General features: G+C 42.9%; 1 protein-coding gene across 2 annotated transcripts in view; it reads right to left on the bottom strand.

Annotated features, from left to right (window-relative positions):
- LOC136882444 (uncharacterized) overlaps positions 1 to 22743 on the bottom strand; it is a 433191-nt gene that overhangs the window by 372346 nt on the left and 38102 nt on the right. Inside the window, exon 1 of one of the 2 annotated variants that reach the window (XM_067155095.2) lies at positions 20519 to 20690. The exons of the other annotated variant lie outside the window; for it this stretch is intronic. The gene's annotated coding sequence lies outside the window, so the exon portion shown is untranslated. Of the gene's footprint in view, positions 1 to 20518; positions 20691 to 22743 lie in introns of those variants that run through there. 2 annotated transcript variants of the gene reach the window in all.

Raw genomic sequence — 22743 nt, 5'->3', positions numbered from 1 at the left:
TGTTAAATTTAGTTCTGGAAGAAGTGATTAGGATATGGCAAAATGAAACTAAAGGTAATAATTATTGGTAGATGAACCCTATACAAAATTCACCTTAATTACCTAACATTTGCTTATGACACTGCTATCCTATCCAACAGCAGACAGGAAGCAATCTAGTCTCTAGAACAAGTCCAAGGAGCTAAAACAGAACTCCAATTTTTTTATTATGAAAAGACAAAGTATTTGGAAGGGACTAAATCGGGTTTCAACAGTCAAACATTGGTAATATCCCTCAAGCAGACAAAGTTAAGAATCTAGGTGAAATTACTGAACCAGCACAGTTAAATCAGCAAGCTAGCAAAGACTTGCAAAACTTGAAAGAGTATACAAAATTATTTGGAACAGATACAATAAAAGAACCGCATCAAAAGAGGCAAATTTACGACATTATAACACAGTAGTTAAGAAAGAAGCCCTTCATGCATCTGAAACTATTATAATTGGTGGCAGATCTCTATAAACATGATCGAAAAACAAGAAAGAAAAATCCACAGAGAAATCCTAGGACCAAAATGCGAAAATGGAATTTTTACAAAAAAGAAATCACATGAAATGTATCAAATTACAGAAAAAAAATCACAGATACCATCAGGAAACAGCAATTACAATTTTATGGTCACTTACATAGAATGGACAGGCACACAAAGAACGTTTTAAACTTACCATATCAATGAAAAATCAGAATGACTGGCTAAAATAAACCATTGAAGACCTAAATGAAATTGGAATTCGTGAAGAAAGCATTCAAGACAGAATAACATTCAGAACCTGAATTTACAAACACAAATTTTGTGTGAAGCCCACCCGACTAAATACGGGATGGACTGCGTAGAAAGGAACACAGCGAGAGGATGAAGAGAAAGAGAGAGAGAAGAAGAAAATGCTAATAAGTTGAAACACGATCCTTAGTTGGCCATAACGAATCAAGAAAGAATGATAATAATCTTCTCGCTAGTGCTGATCCCGGGTCCGCTTTTCCGCACTTCGCTTGCCATCCTCGGAGCACGTGTCCTCCCGTAGCGCGTCAGGCCATCTCTTCCCTGGCCGCCCTGGGCTTCAAATCTAGTGCTACCTTAGCAGCGTAGTACGACTATCCCGCATTTTGTTAGTAAATGGAGCCACTCCAAATGCCGCTCTGACATCCTGGTTCGTTACGTGGTCCCAGAGCCTCATTTCGATGACATGGAGATGTTATTCATGACTCCTCCCCGTGTAGTGCTACTACAGGGTCTCTCAGACCGAACGCACGGTGTTTGTACACTCCGCTACGGCAGCTGCAAAGCAGCCTCCACGTCTTCGACCTAGCAAGCATCAGTCGCCAGTCTGAATCTCCTCTGTATAACACTAATCAGAGAGAAAAAATGGAAGAGATCCGACACTTCGAAACATGAAGGTATCGGCCAAAGAAAGACAAGGGTCATGTGGGCGTGAAAATGAAAGACTCCCTAGAGCTCGAGTCCTCTAATACCGTCTTGGTCGGAAAAGAACAAGAGTTGACCAAGGGAGGTCGGATAGTATAGATGAAAATGAGTAGCCTGGTACAAGTAAGTGGAAGCAATGCCAAGACTCAGCTAATGGCCCCGTGGTCGCCATACCACGCTCTTAATTTCAGGGCCCCTGAGGCCCCTTTTAGTCGCCTCATACGACAGGCAGGCGATACCGTGCGTGTTATTCTACAACCGCCACCCACATGGGGGTTCAAGAATTGTTAACACTAACAAACTGTTAATAATTATTATTTGTGTTAAATTAACTTGGCACGATTCCTGTGTTAAACCTCTTAACAGCTGTTAAAATTTCAAAATGGTAGCAGGTAGAAGACGTAAGTTTGAAACTTTACTGTTGTATGGAAACTATCTACGAACTGAAGGAGGCAAAGGACAACACGCATTAAGAAAGAATGACATTTAGAGTTGTCAGTTAAAGTTTTCTACAAAGATATCTAATTAGCAAAGCCATAAACAAGAAGGTACGAAAATTAGTTACAATTTCCCACAGATTGAAGCATAACAGTGCAGCAGTTGCTGCTTATAGTTTTTATGCTTGAGACTCTTCTCATGTAATATTGCAGGCGACTATCTTTATGAGTGCAAGACAATAGTGTGTAGAATTCTGCAAAGAGTTCCTGCTGGCACTGCAGCATTGGCAAGGCATTATATTACGAGTATTTTCCCCGCAGTAAAAGAATGTTCAAAAATCATTCAAACGTATATCAATTATCACACTTCCCTGGTGTTTAGGAGCCTTAGATTGCACTCATATAAGAATGTATTGAATGTTGTCGTATAACCGTCCGTTCTTTTATACATTGTATTTCAAGCACACCAGCATACCACCAAATTAAATGTATAATAACACTTCTGTTGCCTCTTACTGCACATGTTTACGTCTTAGCGGTCTCCACTGATCATAACCTATAATAATGTCAACCATTTGTGACAAAACGCAATCCTAATATACCGCTCTGAGCGCTTTATGTAAAGGAACAAAAGACGCTCACTGCCGACGCGTTCAGAAATCTCACAGGAACGTATTAATTTGTCTTTAACAATATTGTTCCGTAACAAATGTGTTCGTGAAACAGCGGCCTTAAAAACAGAAGTGTTAAATTAATAAAAATTGTTAAGTAAAGTTGAACCCAGAGTTAAAGAAACAGGGCATAAGGATAACATCATGTTGAATGTGTTTTGTAGACGCAGTTGATTGACCGCTCACCTTCTGGAGAAACAAGAACATGGCTGAAGACAATGAGACAGGTACTGAACGAAGTGCATTCCTCAGGAAGTGGTGGTGGTTACTGTTTTAAGAGGAAGTACAACCATACTCTATGTAACACTAATCAGAGGGAAAAATGGAAGGGGTTCGACACTTCGAAAAATGAAGCCCTCGGAAACCGAATAGCGTGGGGTCGGAAAAGAACAAGCGTTGACCAAGGGAGGTCGGATAAGATAGATGAAAGTGAGGAGCCCGGCACAAGTAAGTGGAAGCAATGCCAGGACTCATCTACGGATCCCGTGATCGCCAACCAGCGCTCCAAAGTTCAGAGTCTTTGGGGCCCCCTTTAGTTGCCTCTAACGACAGGCAATGGATACCGTGGGTGTTATTCTACCGTCCCCACCCACAGGGGGAATTTTCAGGAAGAAAGGTGAACTCCGAAAACGGGAAAAGTAGTGACTGACGCGTAAAACAAATAACATTATTGTTATTAAGGGTGGTGCTCTCTTGTTGGAGGAGAAGAAGAAGAAGAAGCTAGACCGGAAGTAGATCAATCACTCACCACTGATCTGTCACCTAGGTGTTGTTCACCTTGTCTTTTCTTAAATACTGTAATTACAAAAAGAATAGAAATTTATTTAACAACTCCCTTGGTAAATTATTCTAATTTCTAACTCCTCCTATAAAGGAATATTTTTCCTCTTGAATTCCAACTTTATCTTCATACTATGACCTTCCACCACTTCCTCTTATTCGTGCGCTGTCTTATTTTGAAAGTTCACATCTAAGTTATTTGTAAGAGAGGATGTTGCTACTGGAAATTACTTCTGGTTTTAGTATAGGAATAGAATGGATTAATTTATTTATAGTTGATTAGTATCGTGAGAGAAACTTGAACATTTTTTAAAATGAATTTTTAAGAAAGTGCATTAATATTGTACCTTGTGTATCAGAATTTATGACAATTAGAATAAATATTATATTTTTCCCCGAATTAAAAATAGCGAATTTATTATGTTGGTTAATGTGTTGTCATTATGGAGAATAATAAGTTTGTAATGCAATTTTAGCCGGTTTTAAAGATATCTGGTTCTGTAAGATATGAATTCAATATTCAGTACTTAATGGCAACTTTTGGATTTGTGCATTGATTGTTAATTAGATATAATATTTTAAGCGATAAGCTTTAAAATAGGTATTATAATTATTGTAAGTGTATTAAGAATTGTACGCTTTAAATTAGTAATCATTTGAATAATGTTATACATTATTTTATGTTAATATGATTTTATAGCAATGTTAAGTAGTGTATTCGAGTGAATTGTTAAACATAACTTTAATTGTAATAATGATAAAATTAGTATACGCGGAATGTAGCACATTTATTTGATGTTAATTTATAGAAAGGAACTAGGCAAATTTAACGTTCGCCTGTTTATCAAAACATGTAATTTTGAATTGAATTTAAGGTCGGGCCTGCCCCCTGATGCGAATTAAAGTGCCGCGGTATTTTGACCGTGCAAAGGTAGCATAATCATTAGTCCTTCAATTGAAAGCTGGAATGAATAGCTTGACGACGTATTAAGTGTCCATTATAATAAGTGGAATTTAACTTCTGAGTCAAAAGGCTTAGATGAATATAAAAGACGAGAAGACCCTATAGATCTTTATATGAGGATATACTTGTTTTGCTAGTGGTGTTGTTAACAAGTATATTATCGTATTTTGTTGGTCTACTAAAGTCATTCCACGCTAGGACAATAACAGCTCGGAACATACTGTTTAGTCGAGCAGCTCGTCTCCTTTCTTCCAAGTCTTCCCAGCCCAAACTTTGCAACATTCCCGTCCTAACGCTCCTCTTTTGTGGGAAATCACTCAGAACAAATGGAGCTGTTTTTCCTCTGGACTTTTCCCAGTTCTCGAATCAAGTAATCCTGGCGAGGGTTCCATACACTGGAACTATACTCTACTTGCGGTCTTACCAGAGACTTACATGATCTCTCCTCCAAAATAACTTCGATCTTGTACTCTATTTGGATCAGCATTGGTACTATTTGGATCCTCCCTGGTGCGAGAATACTGAGCAAAGAAGAGTTGAACAAGAGTAGGTCTGTTCTCTCGATCAGTCAGTGGAACGGAGATTACATGAACAGAAATCTCCATGTACAGGTCCTGTTTTTCGCTTTTCATCTGTGGTACAACATTGAAAAAGAAAAAAAAAAAGGACTACGGTACACCTCAATTTCCAGAGAGAGTGTAATAGCTACCAGGGTACAGAATTCTAATTACAGTGATGGCGATCTTGAGGTCTGGATCAAGAGGAAATCCGCCTGCCAAGACATGTAGCGTTCTTCCTGTCACGAGGTGGTCGCTCCAGACTGCAGCGTGAACTATCCTCAGTATCTACACCGGACTGTCCAAGACCGACTACAATACTCAGACCGTATGGTGGTGGTGGTGGTGGTGGTTGTTATTTTAAGAGGAAGTGCAAGTAGGCAACCGTCCTCTATATAACACACCCACGGTATCCCCTGTCTGTCGTAAGCGGCGACTAAAACGGGCCCCAGGATATCTGAACTGTAGTGCGTGGGTTGGTGACCACGGAGCCCTTAGCTGAGTCCTGGCATTACTTCCACTTACTTGTGCTAGGCTCCTCACTTTCATCTGTCCCTTGGTCAACTCTTGTTCCTTTCCGACCCCGATGGTATTAGAGCACTCGAGGGCTAGGGAGTCTTTCATTTTCACGCCCTTCATGGCCCTTGTCTTCCTTTGGCCGATACCTTCGTTTTTCGAAGTGTCGGATCCCTTCCATGTTTTCTAATGGCGGTTATCATCACAATCACTGTTGCACGCTTCGCCAACAACTACCCATCACATATATTCTACTGAAATGAAATGGCGTATGGCTTTTAGTGCCGGAAGTGTCCGAGGTCAAGTTCGGCTCGCTAGGTGCAGGTCTTTTGATTTGACTCCCGTAGGCGACCTGCGCGTCTTGATGAGGATGAAATTATGAGGAAGACGACACAGTCCCCGTGCCGGAGAAATTAACGGGTTATGGTTAAAATTCCCGACCCTGCCGGGAATCGAACCCGGGACCCCTCTGACCAAAGACCAGCACGCTAACCATTTAGCCATGGAGCCGGACATATATATTCCACTAAAACAGAGGGACAGCCCCACAGCAAAAGAGAACACCAAGATGATTATTTAGGAATTTTACTTAGTCAAGTAACGTTTTCCCTTAGATTTCACTTCGCTGGATAGATGTATATTTATAACATCATTTTGAACGTTTTAAACTACGTTAAGGTGTGGTTCACTCACTCTCAAGAGAACTATGAAACATAACTTGTTGCCTTAGTTTCGACGTGGTGGACAGTTTCTAATATTCAGCACCCAATGAAAGGAAAGCAAAGCAAAGTAAAGTCATCTCCGTACGGGCCATGAAGACCCTTGGAGGCGTGGAAAGTAAAGGCTTCCACTATTCCTAACCTCGGCACTTGATGGGGTAGAGTGGTCAGCTCTACGCCCGGCCGCCTTTGCCCCCAGGAGTTAACCTGGTACTCATTTTTGGTGTAGACTGAGTGAACCTCAGGGCCATATGCACCTCTTGAAGTGGAAATCTCCTTTCTTAAATTTTACAACTTCCTGGGGATTCGACCCACGTCCTTCCGGGTGAAGCGAGCACGCCTATACCGCCTCGGCCAGGCAGCCCCTCAATGAAAGGAAAGTATAGCCGAAATTAATATGCTAACCCAATTAACAACCCTGGAGGTGCTAACATAATGTTGACATATGGCATAGCAGCACCTCACACAATGATGGTAAACTTAGTAATGAAACGTTCAGACACTGAAGATATAATCGCTTTTACTTACTGAAGAACATGAGTGCAAAATCTCCATTGACTCTAAACATTAGTCTTTAACCTACATGGTGCAGTCTGCTTAATAACAGATAACCGTAAAACCCTGCGTTACAAACCCAGCTAATCCCTCCAAGCCACTATTTATTTTGTGTAACAGTCCACAGATTGCTCCATCTGCCACACTTATGGGTGTTATACTCCAAGAGCCAAGGAAACATTTCCGCAGACAAGCACAGATTCTTGTAAAATACACTTGCAGTTAAATCATTCAACACTTTGAAGCACATAGACACTGGCGGAACATTACCATGATCATCTATCTAAATAGTTTTATTTCGTGAAGTGCGAATAGGTTCACTGTTTGGAATTAGAAAAACGTCTTCCCTAACTTCAGACATACTCTCAAAATGATATGTACACACTACTTTTTTGTCATCGAATTCAAAATAGTTACAATATATATTTCTAATCTACTTCTATGTTAATGTTGTTTTTTGTTGGTTTTTCTTTCTTTTTTTTTTTTTGCTATTTGCTTTACGTCGCACCAACACAAATAGGTCTTACGGCGACGATGGGATAGGAAAGGGCTAGGAATGGGAAAGAAGCGGCCGTGGCCTTAATGAACATTTGCCTGATGTGAAAATGGGAAACCATGGAAAACCATCTTCAGGGCTGCCGAGAGTGGGGTTCGAACCCCAGATGCAAGTTCACAGCCACGCACCCGTAACCGCACGGCCACTGTTAATGTTTTATTCCTTCTAAGAAACTTAAGAATACCGTAGTAGTATGAGAGGCATTGCCGTAGTTCGACTTAAACACATTCTCTAAGCTAATTATAGCTGATGGTGATTATTGTTTTAAGTTGAAGTACAACTAGGGACCTATGCTCTATATAACACTAATCATAGGGAAAAATGGAAGGGATACGTCACTTCGAAACCGAAGGTATTGGCCAAAGAAAGACACGAAGGACGTAAGACTCCCGAGGCCTCGGAAACCTAATAGCGTCGAGATCGGGAAAAAGCAAGAGTTGACCAAGGGAGGTCAGATAGGATAGATGAAAGTGAGGAGCCTGGCACAAGTAAGTGGAAGCAATGTTAGGACTCAGTTGAGAGCCCCGTAGTCGCCAGTCCACGCTCCAAAGTTCAGAGCCCCTCGGGCCCCTTTTAGTCGCCTCTTCCGATAGTCAGGGGTTACCGTGGGCGTTATTCTACCGCCCCCACCCACATAGGGAGGTTTACAAAGCGGTTCTGGGATAAAGGAAACTCGAGTTTTCGGGGATTTTTTTATAGTTAGGGATTTTCAGATGATGTTTTAGTGCAGTACCATGGAACGATTACTTTCAACAAATTACGAATTTCACGCGAGCGAAGCCGCGGGCAACAGCCAGTCCTCTATATAACACTAGTGAGAGAGAAAAATGGAAGAGATCCGACACTTCAAGTAAATGAAGATATCGGACAAAGAAAGACAAGGGCCGCGAAGGGCATGAAAATGAAAGACTTCCTAGGATTCGCAAATATAATAGGGTCGGGGTCGGAAAAGAACGAGCGTTCACCAAGGGAGGTCGGATAGGATAGATGAAAGTGAGGAGCCTGGCACAAGTAAGTAGAAGCAATGCCAGAATTCAGCTAAGGGCTCCGTGGTCACCAACCCACAGTCCCAAGTTGAGAGCCCATGGGTCCCTTTTAATCGCCTCTTACGACGTGGGTGTTGTTTAACCCCCACCTATCCACAGGGGGTCATATCACGTCAATCATTTTATCTCATTAACTCCTCTGAAGAGGTTGACGTCAGGAAGGGCATCCGGTCATAAAAACCCACCATGGACAGATTCGTTTCACCTCATATCTGACCGCGCAGAGAAACGGAACAAGGGTTGGACAAACAAACATTACAGTACGACAGAGTACCGAGGGATAAGATGTTCGCCGTACTGGAGGACTGTGGGATTAAGGGTAGATCAGTCAAAGGCAAATTGGGCTGCCGTGAGAATTGGTGGTAGAACACGTGCTTGTTTCAAGGTACTTACAGGGGTTGAACAAGGCTGTAATCCCCCACCTTTGTTGTTCATAGCATACATGGATTATCTGCTGAAACGTATGAAGTGCCAGGGTGGTGGTGATTATTGTTTTAAGAGGAAGTACAACTAGGCAACCATCCTCTATATAACACTAATCAGAGGAAAAAAGGGAAGGGATCCGACACTTCGAAAAATGAAGATATCGGTCAAAGAAAGACAAGGGCCACGAAGGGCGTGAAAATGAAAAACTCCCTAGCCCTGGCAAACCTAATAGCGTCGGGGTCGGAAAAGAACAAGAGTTGACCAAGCGAGGTCGGATAGGATAGATGAAAGTGAGGAGCCTGTCACAAGTAAGTGGAAGAAATGCCAGGACTCAGCTGAGGACCCCGTGGTCGCCAACCCACGCTCCAAAGTTCAGAGCCCCTGGGGCCCCTTTTAGTCGCCTCTTACGACAGGCAGGGGATACCGTGGGTGTTATTCTACCGCCCCCACCCACAGGGGGAATGAAGTGCCAGGGAGGGATTCAGTTATTATCTTATTTACTCTCAAAGGAAAGTAGCCGTATTTCACCTACAAGTATGTTAGGGTTCTAGTTTATAAGAATACAATATTAAATATTAATAATGCATTACCTAGTAGGACAAAATACAGCGAAGAATTTTACAATGAGTTAAAAACCTTTTCTAAGTAACAGGCTTTTTTTTTCAATTTGCTTCTCGCCGCATCGACACAGGTAGGTCTTATGGCGACGATGGGATAGGGAAGACCTAGGAATGGGAAGGAAGCGGCCGTGTTCTTAATTAAGGCACAGCCCCAGTATTTTCCTGGTGTGAAAAATGGGGAACCACCGAAAGCCATTTTCAGGGCTGCCGACAGTACGGTTCGAACTCATAATCTCCCGGATGCAAGCTCACAGCCCCTAACCGCACGGCCAACTCGCCCGGTGAAGTGCAACACCTCTTTACAGAAACTGGCGGGGCAGCATGTAGTGGCCTGTTTGCTCTGATTGGCACTCCCTCTGGTGATGGTATTTTAAACCGTTCAAAATAACTTCGAAATTTTCCATGCCCAGTAATAAACTGTGTAAGTATGAAAGTAGGTTCGAAGAATCTTTAAGTTAAACGTTGATGAACGCTTGGAAAGAACAACTCCACTCTCTTCAGGGATTCAGTTAGGTGGAGATGTAGCAAGCAGTCTGGCCTATGCTGTCGACTTGGTCTTAATGGCAGATTGTGCCGAGAGCCTGCACTCTAATATCTTGGAACTTGAAAATAGGTGCAAAGGGTATGGTATGAAAATTAGCCTTTCGAAGACGAAATAGATGTCAGTAGGTAAGAAATTCAACAGAATTGAATGTCAGATTGGTGATACAAAGCTAGAACAGGTCGATAAGTTCAAGTATTTAGGTTGTGTGTTCTCCCAGGATGGTAATATAGTAAGTGAGATTGAATCAAGGTGTTGTAAAGCTAATGCAGTGAGCTCGCAGTTGCGATCAACAGTATTCTGTAAGAAGGAAGTCAGCTCCCGGACAAAAGTATTTTTACATGGGTCTATTTCCACACCAACTTTGGTTTACGGTAGTGAAAGCTGGGTGAACTCGGGATATCGTATTCATAGGTTAGAATTAACAGACATAAAGGTAGCGAGAATGATCGGTGGTACAAACAGGTGGGAACAATGGCAGGAGGGTACTCGAAATGAGGAGATAAAGGCTAAGTTAGCAATGAACTCGATGGATGAAGGTGTACGCATGAGCCGGCTTCGGAGGTGGGGTCAGGTGAGGCGAATGCAGGAGGATAGGTTACCTAGGAGAATAATGAACTCTGTTATGGAGGGTAAGAGAAGTAGAGGTAGACCAAGACGACGACGGTTAGACTCAGTTTCTAACGATTTAAAGATATAAGGCATAAAACTAAATGAGCCACAGCACTAGTTGCAAATCGAGGATTGTGGCGAACTCGATAGCTGCAGTCGTTCAAGTGTGGCCAGTATCCAGTAATAGGGAGATAGTGGGTTCGAGTCCCACTGTCGGCAGCCCTGAAGATGGTTTTCCGTGGTTTCCCATTTTTAAACCTGGCAAATGCCTGGGTTGTATCTTAATTAAGGCCACAGCCGCTTCCTTCCAATTCCTAGGACTTTCCTATCCCATCGTCGCCATAAGACCTATCTGTGTCGGTGCGACGTAAAGCAAATAGCAACAAAAAATAAGTTTAGTAAATTCACAGAGGCTTGCAGACTGAACGCTGAAAGATGTATGTTACGACTGCAGAGTGAAAGGATGAAGGACGATGATCAAAGCCCAGAAACAGTTCGAATTGGAGAAGAAGAAGAAGACTGAAATTCTGGAAAGTTACACACACATTCTCCGCTGCTCGCTAATAGGAGGAGTAGAGAGCTTTTAAGTCGTCCATTTTTCTCTGGTCCACTATAATCAGAGGGTACAACAGAAAACTGGAAATCCAAATATTCGTGTATTCCACGCGTATCAGCCCGAGTGATCTATGAGTCGAAAATAAGAATATAATAATAATAATAAATGCTTGGGGAGGCGTGGTGGAGACGTTCTGGAGGTTAATTAGAAAGACCCCAGGCATTCCATGAGATGTGTTATTACCAACAGAGGTAATTGGTATGGCCGGAGATCGGCTGATATTAACACGTAACAGCTATGAATGGAATCGCCATGTATCTGGTCGAGTTTCAATCGGGATTCTACAAGATTTATTATACAAGAAAAAATTATCCCTCCACTTCTTCCTATTATTTCTACTTCCTCTTCTTGTGCCGCGCTTTCGTGTTTTACTTGGTTCATATTTTCTAACATAACGAATTCCTTACTCATTCCATTTCCTTCGTCATTTTCTTTATAATGATCACAGCATGTGGGCCTCAAGCGCTGAGCTGTTTCTTTACATTATTACTAGCATGTACGCGCAGCTGCACCCGTGTTTCTTCTTCTTCTTCTTCTTCTTCTTCTTCTTCTTCAAATGGGCAGACTGTTGACCACGCTTGTTAAACTGTTAGTATTGCCCAGTATTGGTGCATTTTCTGCTGGTGTAACTCATTTCTTTCATCTGTCCAGGGGATACCTTTCTTCTGGAATTTTCCTGAAATCCATGGACTTCTTTCAGGGCATGTCGTACAGACCGTCTACCTTGAAGATTGTCCTCCTCAGTTTCTGTCAGCCAAGTGGTACGAATCTTCTTGTTCAGCCAGAAGATGAACAGGCAACTGGTCAGTCTTTTTGAAGGCAGTCTTACTGTATGGCCATAGTAAGCTTCTCTCCTTTCCCTAGCACAATCAGAGAGCCTCTCTATATGTTAGTAGAGCTCGTCTACTACCGTCTACGGAATTCTTCACACCTCTTCTGTTCAATGAAAGACACTCCATGACGTACAGAGCTTCTGGTCGTACGACTGACGTACCGGGTTGTTGGATGGTGCAAATAAAATTAAGACAACAGACAAGAACATATTATATACAACAAAGTAATTTTTTCCTTATAGAGCTTCCAGATAAACTGTATTAAGTGTCCTTCCATTTGGAGCTAATATATGCCTTTCCAACTCTTGAACAACCCACTTACCGGTGCCTTGAGAGAAACGCCGTTTCCGAAGATCGAGTCATACAACTTTAAGGGATTGTCAGCGTGCCTTTTGATGCGCACAGCAAAACTGAAACAAACGGGGAAGTTCATACGTCTCAATTGAAACGGAATGTCCGAAGGGATGATTTGAATCCGAGGAAACAATACTACTTCGTCCTCAGCATGTCCAGTCATGATAGCGGCTTCAGTAACATTCGGCATCAGTTTCCAGATTGAGAGTCGTGTTCCATTGCAGAGCGAAGGATAATTCATATTCCTAAGAACGATAATCCGCTACAAGATGGTCGAGTGTACTCTAGCTCCTGTAGTTAACAGCCTCATCTGTATCATAAGTCGTATCGACAGAGTTGTAAATTTGTAGAACACCGCATAATTCTTGTAAAAGTTGCTTGTTGATGACGATGACAGCTTCATTTTTTGCAGAGAAAAGAAATTGTTCTTTGACACAGCCACGCGTGATGCCCACGTAAGTTAAAAATTTCAGATCTGTGCGTGCAGCAGATTTGGCTGGGCATCACACACGCACTCACTCTCTCTGAATATGATTGCTCCTGTCGGTGACCGAAAAAGGCTCCCAGTGCCATTGACTTGAAATGTACCTTGACTGATATATGTCTTTATCTATGTAATGTGTTATATGTTTCCTCTAAATAAAATATAAGAGTGAGTTAAACAAAATACGCTTCAGGTTTTGTTGCTGGTACAGCGAAACCTCGTATACCCTAAAATTTTAGTATCTGAAATTAATACTGGGTAAATATGAATTAGTCCGTCTCTGTGGCGTAGTGGTTAGTGTGATTAGCTGCTACTCCCGGAGGCCCGGATTCGATTCCCGACTCTGCCACGAAATTTGAAAAGTGGTACAAGGGCTGGAACGGGATCCACTCAGCCTCGGGAGGTCAACTGAGTAGAGGTGGGTTCGATTCTCACCTCAGCCATCCTGGAAGTGGTTTTCCGTGGTTTCCCACTTCTCCTCCAGGCAAATGCCGGGATGGTACCCAACTTAAGGCCACGGCCGCTTCCTTCCCTCTTCCTTGTCTATCCCTTCCTACCTTTCCCCATCCCCCCACAAGGCCCCTGTCCAGCATAGCAGGTGAGGCCGCCTGGGGAGGTACTGGTCATCATCCCCAGTTGTATCCCCGACCCAGAGTCTGGAGCTCCAGGACACTGCCCTTGAGGCGGTAGAGGTGGTATCCCTCGCTGAGTCCGAGGGAAAAAAAACGACCCTGGAGGGTAAACAGATTACGATACGATACGAAATATGAATTAAAGAAAGATAGAAAGAAAGAAAGAATATTTTTTTGCTAGGGGCTTTACGTCGCACCGACACAGATAGGTCTTATGGCGACGATGGGATAGGAAAGGCCTAGGAGTTGGAAGGAAGCGGCCGTGGCCTTAATTAAGGTACAGCCCCAGCAAAAGAAAGAATAATTAAAACATTTAAAACAAATATAAAAGTAATATAAGTACTTGTCCCCCTTTCACTGCTGTGATACCCTTTCTGGTTAACCCCTTTCTATTCGTGTTCAACGATCCTCTATGTATAGCAGTTCTTTTGCTGTGACGTGTTCCAGACTTTTGAATTGCCTTGCGTATCAGTGTCAGAGATACCACTTCCTCACCTAACACTAAGACCACTTGACGGGATTACCTGCTGCTGATTAATTTATATGACTGTGAGGTGGTGATGGTGGTGATTATTATTTTAAGAGGAAGAACTAGGCAACCATGCTCTATAAAACACGAACCAGAGAGAAAAAAAATTAGGGATCCGACACTTCGAAAAATGATGCTATCGGCCAAAGAAAGACAAGGGCCATGAAGGCGTGAAAATGAAAGACTCTCTACGCCTCACAAACATACTACCGTCGGGGTCAGCAAAGAACAAGAGTTGACCTAGGGAGGTTGGACAGCATAGATGAAAGTGAGGAGCCTGGCACAGTAAGACCTAAGGGCCCCGTAGTCGCCTATTCACGCTCCCCAGGTCAGAGTCGCTGTGTGCGCTTTTAGTCGCCACCACCCATAGGGGGAGAGTATTGCTTATCCTGTATTACTGAAAGATGCACAAAATTGTATTATTCGTGTTTCTAATTATGCAAGTGAATTCGTCCCGTGATTAGTCAGTTTTTTACCGGGATTCTGACCCGAGCCTCTGAGGACGGCAACTAATAACGCTAACAATAACAAAATATAATAGCAATGACAACAGGAATATTGTGAGACATCATATTTTGAAGTATATGCCTATAAATAGCTTTTTCTGTAAGCCATTGGTGCCTCCTATGTGTAACTGGATATGCAGAATGCTCCGATGATGTGACAGAAAAGTAATCTACACACAAGGAGACATGACGAAATGCCACTACAGGAGACGCAGTAGTAGTTACCGTAATTAATTGAACGGCTGCAGAAACTAAAGATTTCTAAAAAGCCTTGCTGGATATTTCTTAATTTGAAGAGATTAAATTGAGTATTATATTAGACAGATATTTCACTGGTATACCTTTTATTGAGGACTGTGTCTTCTGTCTGGTGGGGACATAACTTCGTTCGGATAGTAAAACATACGGCTGGGAAGACCTCAACCCGGTCTACAGCAGTGATAACACAGGTGTCCCTGCACTGGAATGTCTAGGAGTTAAGACGGCAACTTGTCCGTCCACGCCGTTAACGCAACCAGCTCTACAGCAGTGATAACACAGGTGTCCTTGCACTGGAATGTCTAGGAGTTACGCCGGCAACTTGCCCCTCCACGCCGTTAACGCAACCCGCTCTACAGCAGTGATAACACAGATATCCTTGCACTGGAATGTCTATAATAGGAGTTAAGCCGGCAACTTGTCCGTCCCCGCCGTTAACGCAACCCGCTCTACAGCAGTGATAACACAGGTGTCCTTGCATTGAAATGTCTAGGAGCTAAGCCGGCAACTTGTCCGTCCACGCTGTTAAGGGGCTGTGCATACCTTTCAGGCATTCTAAATGACGATACGAACAGCCTTTTGCCCCCGCCAGATTGAAAACTTTCTGAATATCTCTTTGGTTTCTGTATCAGAGAATCTGTCCGTCCCTTACACAACCACTCCCTAGCAGACTGCTTCATCGCAACCGGAAACTATCGCGCCGTAATTTCTGGTTTAGTGACGTCTGAAATAGCTGTGATAGTGGAAAGAGTACACGCTGTGGCACTCGCAGAAGTTCTCAATTAGGAATATTTTAGCAGCGACGACGAGGAACAGAGCTGAATCTCAGATGGTTTGTTCTTACTTACGTTACGCTGCTCACTGTAATACTTCCTCCCTCAATTAAATCCTCTTCCGATCCAAAAGCTACCCCGTTTTCTTGACGTTCCCTTACATGTTGAGACGTGGTGATTATTGGTTTAAAAGGAAGTACAACTAGGCAACCATCCTCTATACAACACTAATGAGAGGGAAAAATGAAAGTATCTGCCAATGAAAATCAAGGGCCACGAAGAGCATGAAAATGAAAGACTCCCTATGCCTCGAGTGCTCTAATACCGTCGGGGTCGGAAAATAACAAGAATCGACCAAGTGAGGTCGAACAGTGTTGTAACCAAGGTTGAAGTTTACAAAACACAACTTTTATTGCTTCACTTTATGATATTTACACAAATAACTGAAATTTATTTTGAAGCAAAAGGAATATTGAATCTTGAGAAAAGTCTGTCTTTATACAATATGTACAGGTTTGCAGTCTTTATATACACTTCTATCTTGAAAAGATAGTCTTTGTGAATTGACACGTTGATAGTCGAGAACTATCTGGCACACTAACATAAATGTTCATGAGAGTCCTTGTTTGTTGAAGTGCCTGAATTCCTAAAAAGCAAGTTCAATTGATTGAAGAAATTCCACCTAGCGAAACTAAGGGAGCTTGCATAAGTTAGGGAATGAAAATGGCTTGTAAAAGAATTACGGAACATAGGCAGCGGAAACAGGTAAGGGAGCGGTGACCAGAGGTGAAACCTCGCACTGCCAGAAATTCAGTCCACCTGGTCGAAGCACATTTTCAAGAGGAGTAGCCTCCGTGCTCGACGTAGGGTGTATTCTGGAGCTGGACACCGGGGCAAGTGGGCAAGTGAGCAGGCCGGGAGCTCCTATTTATAGTACACTCGATGGTCAGGCACGCGCACTGAGGGCTGCGCGTCGAAGCTAGCAGAATGATACACAGGCGCGCGTGCAGCTGGCTGGCGGGGCGAGAAGGGAGCGCCGGACATACAACAAACAGCATAGATGAAAGTGAGGAGCCTGGCACAGAAAGACCTAAGGGCCCCGTAGTCGCCAATCCACGCTCCCCAAGTCAGAGCCGCTGTGTCCGCTTTTAGTCGCCGCCACCCACAGGGGGAGAGTATTGCTTATCCTGTATTATTAAAAGATGCACAAAATTGTATTATTCGTATTTTTAATTATGCAAGTGAATTCGTCCCGTGATTAGTCCAGGTAATCGAGAGTGTGCTTTATATTCAAAAGAAAGTTGCGCCTACACTGAGCTTAAAGAAGCTGCGACACATGATGAAAAGTTAGAAAAATACATAATGTAAACAGGAGATTCCGTAATATTAAAGTTTTAATTTATCAAGATTTAGTTTTAATCACACTTTTTGTTTGTATTTACATTACCTTACAAATTAACATAACATATGTTTGTCTTTTTTCCTTCTTTCTTTCTCTCTTAATCCGTTTACCCTCCAGAGTCGGATTTTCCTCGGAGTCAGCGAGGGATCGCGCCTCAAGGGCAGTGTCCTGGGGAGTGAGACTTTGGGTTGGAGGATACAACCGGGGATGAGGACCAGTACCTCGCCCGGGCGTCCTCACCTGCTATCGTGAAGAGAGGCCTTGCTGGGGGATGGGAACACTGAAAGGGATAGACAAGGAAGAGGGAAGGAAGCGACCGTGGCCTTAAGTTAGGTACCATCCCGGTATTTGCTTCGAGAAGTGGAAAACCACTTCGAGGATGGCTGAGGTGGGAATCGAAACACCCTCTACTCAGCTGACCTCCCGCAACGCAGTGGGCCCCGTTGCAATCCTCGTACCACGTTTCAAATTTCGTGGACCTCCGGGGATGGCAGCTAATCACACTAACCACTACACCAAAAATTTGCTCTTCATCTATTCCTAATTCAGTCTGTCATTTACAGCGATATTGAATTTAAAAAAAAGATAAATTGGCACCAGGTTTAGACTGTTATGTCTTCCTTAGAGGAAAAAGTACAATGAACCTCTCACGACCACGACATTTGCACTTTTTAAAAGAAAATACGTTTCTATTAGCGAAGCCGTCGTCGCATATTGGCCATATGATGTAGGTGGGTTGCCACTTCCCTTCCAAGCAACTGCCGGGACGGAACCTAACTTAAGGCAACAGCCGCTTCCTTCCTTCCTTCCTTCCTTCCTTCCTTCCTTCCTTCCTTCCTTCCTTCCTTCCTTCCTTCCTTCCTTCTTCCTTCTCTATCCCTTCCAATCTCCCCATCCCCCCCCCCAAGGCTCCTATTCAGCATAACAGGTGAAGCCGCCTTGGCGAGGTACTGATCCTCCTTCCCAGCTGTATCCCCTGACCCAGAATGTCACGCTCCAGGACACTGCCCTTGAGGCGGTACAGGTGGGATCCCTCGCTAAGTCCGAGGGAAAAACCAACCCTACGGGATAAACAGATTAAGAAAGAAAGAAATAATAAGTAAATAAATATTCCAGAAGTACAGATAGATGTACAGAGAATTTAAAATTTTCCCGACATGAGCTCCCTAGCGGCTCAGACGGCCGACACTGGTATTTGCCTCATTTTAAAATGCAAAAATGTTGGAACTGTAGGTGAAAATCTAAATCAATTTTGTCGTGAGCGTTTCTTGTGTAAAACCTATCAAAAAAGTGAAACATCGACTTGTACGATTTAGACCTTATTAGAGGCCTCCTCCTCGTCAATACCTTGTTTCATGTCTCCCGTGATTCTGTGACAAACAGACATTAAACTGAACCCCACACGGGGCGTATCAGATTGACACAGACAGAAAGACGACTTCCCACCACTAACAGAAGTACGTTATTGCTCGTCTGTCTTCTTCCAAGCATGGAACCAATTATCTGTCTGTAAGTTTGGCAGCACTGTCGTATCGTGAGCACAATGATGGTAAAATTACTATTCAAAGCGACACGCAACTGTTGACAGTGGATACGACCTTCCGTAGCAGAGCGCACAGCAATCTATCGCTTGTTTGTTTGAATTTCTCTTCAACGCTGTGCCTTCTTCTACCTCTGCGCCTCTTTCCTTAAATTTCTTATGACGAAACGTTCTTCCATTGGGGGTGGAGCACATAAAATATCCCAGGTATCTCTTGTCATTGCTTCCACTTTCTGTCCGACCTACCTTGCTCAACTCTTCTTCTTTTCCGATTAGATTTACGAACACTGGGCAGTTCACGCCCTTCGTGGTCCTGCCATTCCCTTCTTTTTTTCCTAGCCAACATATTTATTCTTCGAAAAAGCTCCAAATGCACACGAAAGTGCTTCTTAACTCAGACTTACAAATATATACTATTCACAATATGTACATGACTTACTACATAAATAATTATAATAATGATAATAATAATAATAATAATAATAATAATAATGGTTGTGGTGGAAGTTGTGGTAGTGATTATTGTTTTAAGAGGAAGTACAACTAGGCAAGCATCCTCTATATAACACTGATCAGAGAGAAAAATGGAAGGGATCCGACACTTCGACAAATGAAGGTGTCGGCCACGGAAAGAAAAGGGCCACGAAGGGCGTGAAAATAAAAGACTCCCTAAGCCTGGAATATCATCGGGTTCGGAAAAGACCAAGAGATGACCAACGGAGGTTGGATAGGAAGATGAAAGTGAGGAGCTTGGCGTAAGTAAGTGGAAGCAATGCCAGGACTCAGCTAACAGCCCCGTGATCGCCATCCCACGCTCCCAAGTTCAGAGTAGTTGCCTCTTATGACACGCAGAGGATAGCGTGGGTGTTATTCTACTGCCCCCAGACACAGGGGCTCGGGAACTGGGTGTTTGTACTAACACACGTATCTTCATCACCAAGCATCACACTAATGCTTCCCTGCATATAGGGCATACGGCCGTAAAACTAGGTCAGTTTCACACCAAATGCTGACCCCAATAAACTGGGAAAGAGAGGATGCATTTTCTTGAAACAACGGCAGTACAGGTGCTACTAACATCCTTGAAATCAATTCGCCAACCGAAAACAGATCCACTGACAAGAACGGTTTTGATACGGTAGGTCAGTAACAGCGCGAACTGATACAATAAGTAACGTAAGTTCGTCACTGTGATAAACAACAGTTACCTACCCTGGCAGTGCTATGGTATCTCTGTCGAAAGATTCCCGGTACCGATACTACTTCTGAAAGGCATTTAAATGGAAATAGAATGAGACTTGATCCTTAGTAACACATTGAAAAAAGAAAAGAAAGGAAGAGCGTATGATTACAGAGATGAAGCTACCATCGATCGTAGTTTCTGAATTCTGATTACAGACCGTTAGCTTGCCTTACACACACAACCTCAGGACATGGAACAATATCTCTAGCTAAAAGTTATGAATGATACACAATGTAACACGTTCTTCGAAAGAAAGTATAATGCATTTCCGAATGATAAATGACAACATAGTAAGTCCAGAACTGAGTGACAGAAGAGGCATTTAGCACACGCCACATAACCTTGATACTGCCTGACCTTGTGTGGAACAACGATTTAACTAGAAAAGAAAAAAGAAGAGCAAAGGAGTGAGAGAAAGAGAAGATCTAAACGAGGCTAAGTGAGTGAGAGAGAAATCTTCATACAAGACAAAGAAAAAACAACCCATAGCTGCTCGTCTTCGCTGCTTGCAAGACTGGACGGACAAACACGTGAAGTGAGCTTGTACTTAACAATATATAAAATGCCTGTATCCACAGTTTTGTTCGAAAATGTAGATTGCCTTCCTTCATATTGTTGCTTTGCACTTTTATTATGAGTAAGCCGTGTCGACCAATGAGACGCCTGCGACTGTTTTGTCGTCACTGAAATGGGCAATGCACTCCCATTCTCGTGCTCTCTCACTCTTGTCTTCTCTTTGATTATTCCTCGCCAGGAAGGAGTACACCGGTGTATAATATTATATACGACAACAACGATACCTAGAGTAAATATTGTGCTTAATTATAATTAATGAAGTACTTAAAATGTTCAGTATGGATTAATAATATTATAGATAACACTTACCTAGGCACTGTAAGTAGAAGCAAGCAGACTATTTTGTGGGAGGTTCGCAATTCCACCATGGCTGATGCAACGAAACTGCAGCACCACTTACAACACTGCATGTGAAGAAGACAAGAAAAGAGAAAACAAAAGAGGAATGAAAGAAAGAAGCAAGACACAGCACCACCACTAGCACCACTGCCTCTCCTCCTACTTCTCCTCTTTGCTTGGCTAGATGCAGGAGGATGTGACCGTCTGTCACCTTCGCGTGCGTCAACTTACCAACCAACCGGTCTGGATTTTCGCATAAGAAATTTCCATTCGATCCAGTCCCCGGCTGGCATCCCCTACCAGCCTACTGCAAGACCACACTTTCACTAAGACGCGTTTAGAGATTAGCTCTAATTAAGGAACTACTCATATAATTCCACGGATGTATGAATATGCAAGTCAGTGCCGTAATTGATTAGAGTTGCATAATTCTTTCAAAGTCGTTGGTGACAGTATAAATAATATAATTCGGTGTTAACCAAGAAATAAGCATAAAAAAATAATTTCAGGTTGTTTAATTACTACTGTTTTAGTAATATAGTCAGCATGTCATTCTGTAAGTTAGAATACAGAGGCCTGCTGCAGGTCCTATAGGCGACCTACATGTCTGTCAAGATGGTGCCTTCGTGAGATGATTTCTAACTATAAAGACGGTAAACACATCAATTTCCCGAGCCAGACAAATTAACCAATTAAGATTAAAATCCCCGACCCCGTCGGGAATCGAACCATGCACCTCCTGAGGGTGGGGCGGTAGAATAATACGCACGGTATCCCCTGCATGTCGTAAGAGGTGACTAAAAGCGACCCTAGGTGCTCTGAACTTGTGAGCGTGAGTTGGCGACCGCGAGGCCCTTACGTGAGTCCTGGCATTGTTTTCACTTACTTGTACCAGGCTCCTCACTTTCATCTATCCTATCTGACCTCCCTTAGTCAAGTCTTGTTCTTTTCCGACCCCGACGGTATTAGAGCACTCGAAACCTAGAGAGCCATTATTTTCACGCCCTTCGTGACCCTTGCCTTTCTTTGGCAGTTACCTTGATTTTTTTTTAAGTGTTGGATTCCTTCTCTCTGATTAGAGTTATATAGAGGAGGGTTGCCTAGTTGTACTTCCTCTTACGGGATGAAGGAGGCGGCGGTGGCCTTAATTAAGGTACAGCCCCAGCATTTGAGTGTTGTGAAAATGGAAAACCACGGAAAATATTTATCAGGGCTGCCGACGGCGGCGTTCGAAACCATTTAGCTTGCCAACCATTTAGCCATGCAGCCGGATAAAGAGAATGGTATTTCTGTATCGGCAGTAACAAGGAAATGCACATTTTAATTTGTCGTCATTTCTGTATGTACAAGCATGACGAGAAAATGGCTGAAGATAATTTAATGAAAATCGGGACGTAAAGTGGATGTGTAAGTCGCTACAATCTAGCCTATAAAAAATTTTATTCACACGGAGTGGAGTGGTAGTTTAGCCCTAAAATAAAATTCTCAAAAATCAGTGTTATTCGTGGTCCTATCTATAAATACTACATAGGCAAAGTTATGAAAATGAAAATCCACAGCCTGTTTCCAGTCATTCGACCGGGCCAGGAATGTCCCATCTAGCGGCGAGGATAGCAAATGTGCCGGCTGCCGAAGCCTGTCGCACTCATCTGGGGCAATGATTAATGAAATGAAATGAAATGAAATGATATTGGAGAGTGTTGCTGGAATGAAAGATGACAGGGAAAACCGGAGTACCCGGAGAAAAACCTTTCCTTCCTCCGCTTTGTCCAGCACAAATCTCCCAAGGAGTGACCGGGATATGAACCGCTATCCAGCGGTGAGAGGCCGGCGCGCTGCCGCCGGAGCCACAACAAAAATCGAAATGTTGTTAAGTCCATATCAATGCCGAGCCACGAGAAAATGGGTGAAGATAATTGAAAGAAAATCGGTATGTAAAGTCGGGGAATAAAGCACTAGGCAATGAACTTTATTTACACTGGATTACATGGCAGTTTAGGCGAAGGTGCCTACAATTTAACTTTTAAATACCTATGTTCCTTTCAAGGACGGCTATTGCAGTATTCAATAATGTGGCAATGTATATAACATAATATCAACATTCTGTATTAACTAATATAAAATAACATCACAAACACATTCTTCTTCTTCTTTCCAGCCTCTTCCCTATTACCCTGGGGGCGGCACTTTTGCGA

Source organism: Anabrus simplex, chromosome 10 (assembly GCF_040414725.1).
Source record: "Anabrus simplex isolate iqAnaSimp1 chromosome 10, ASM4041472v1, whole genome shotgun sequence".
NCBI lineage: Eukaryota > Metazoa > Arthropoda > Insecta > Orthoptera > Tettigoniidae > Anabrus > Anabrus simplex.
This window is presented reverse-complemented; position numbering and strand designations above follow the sequence as displayed.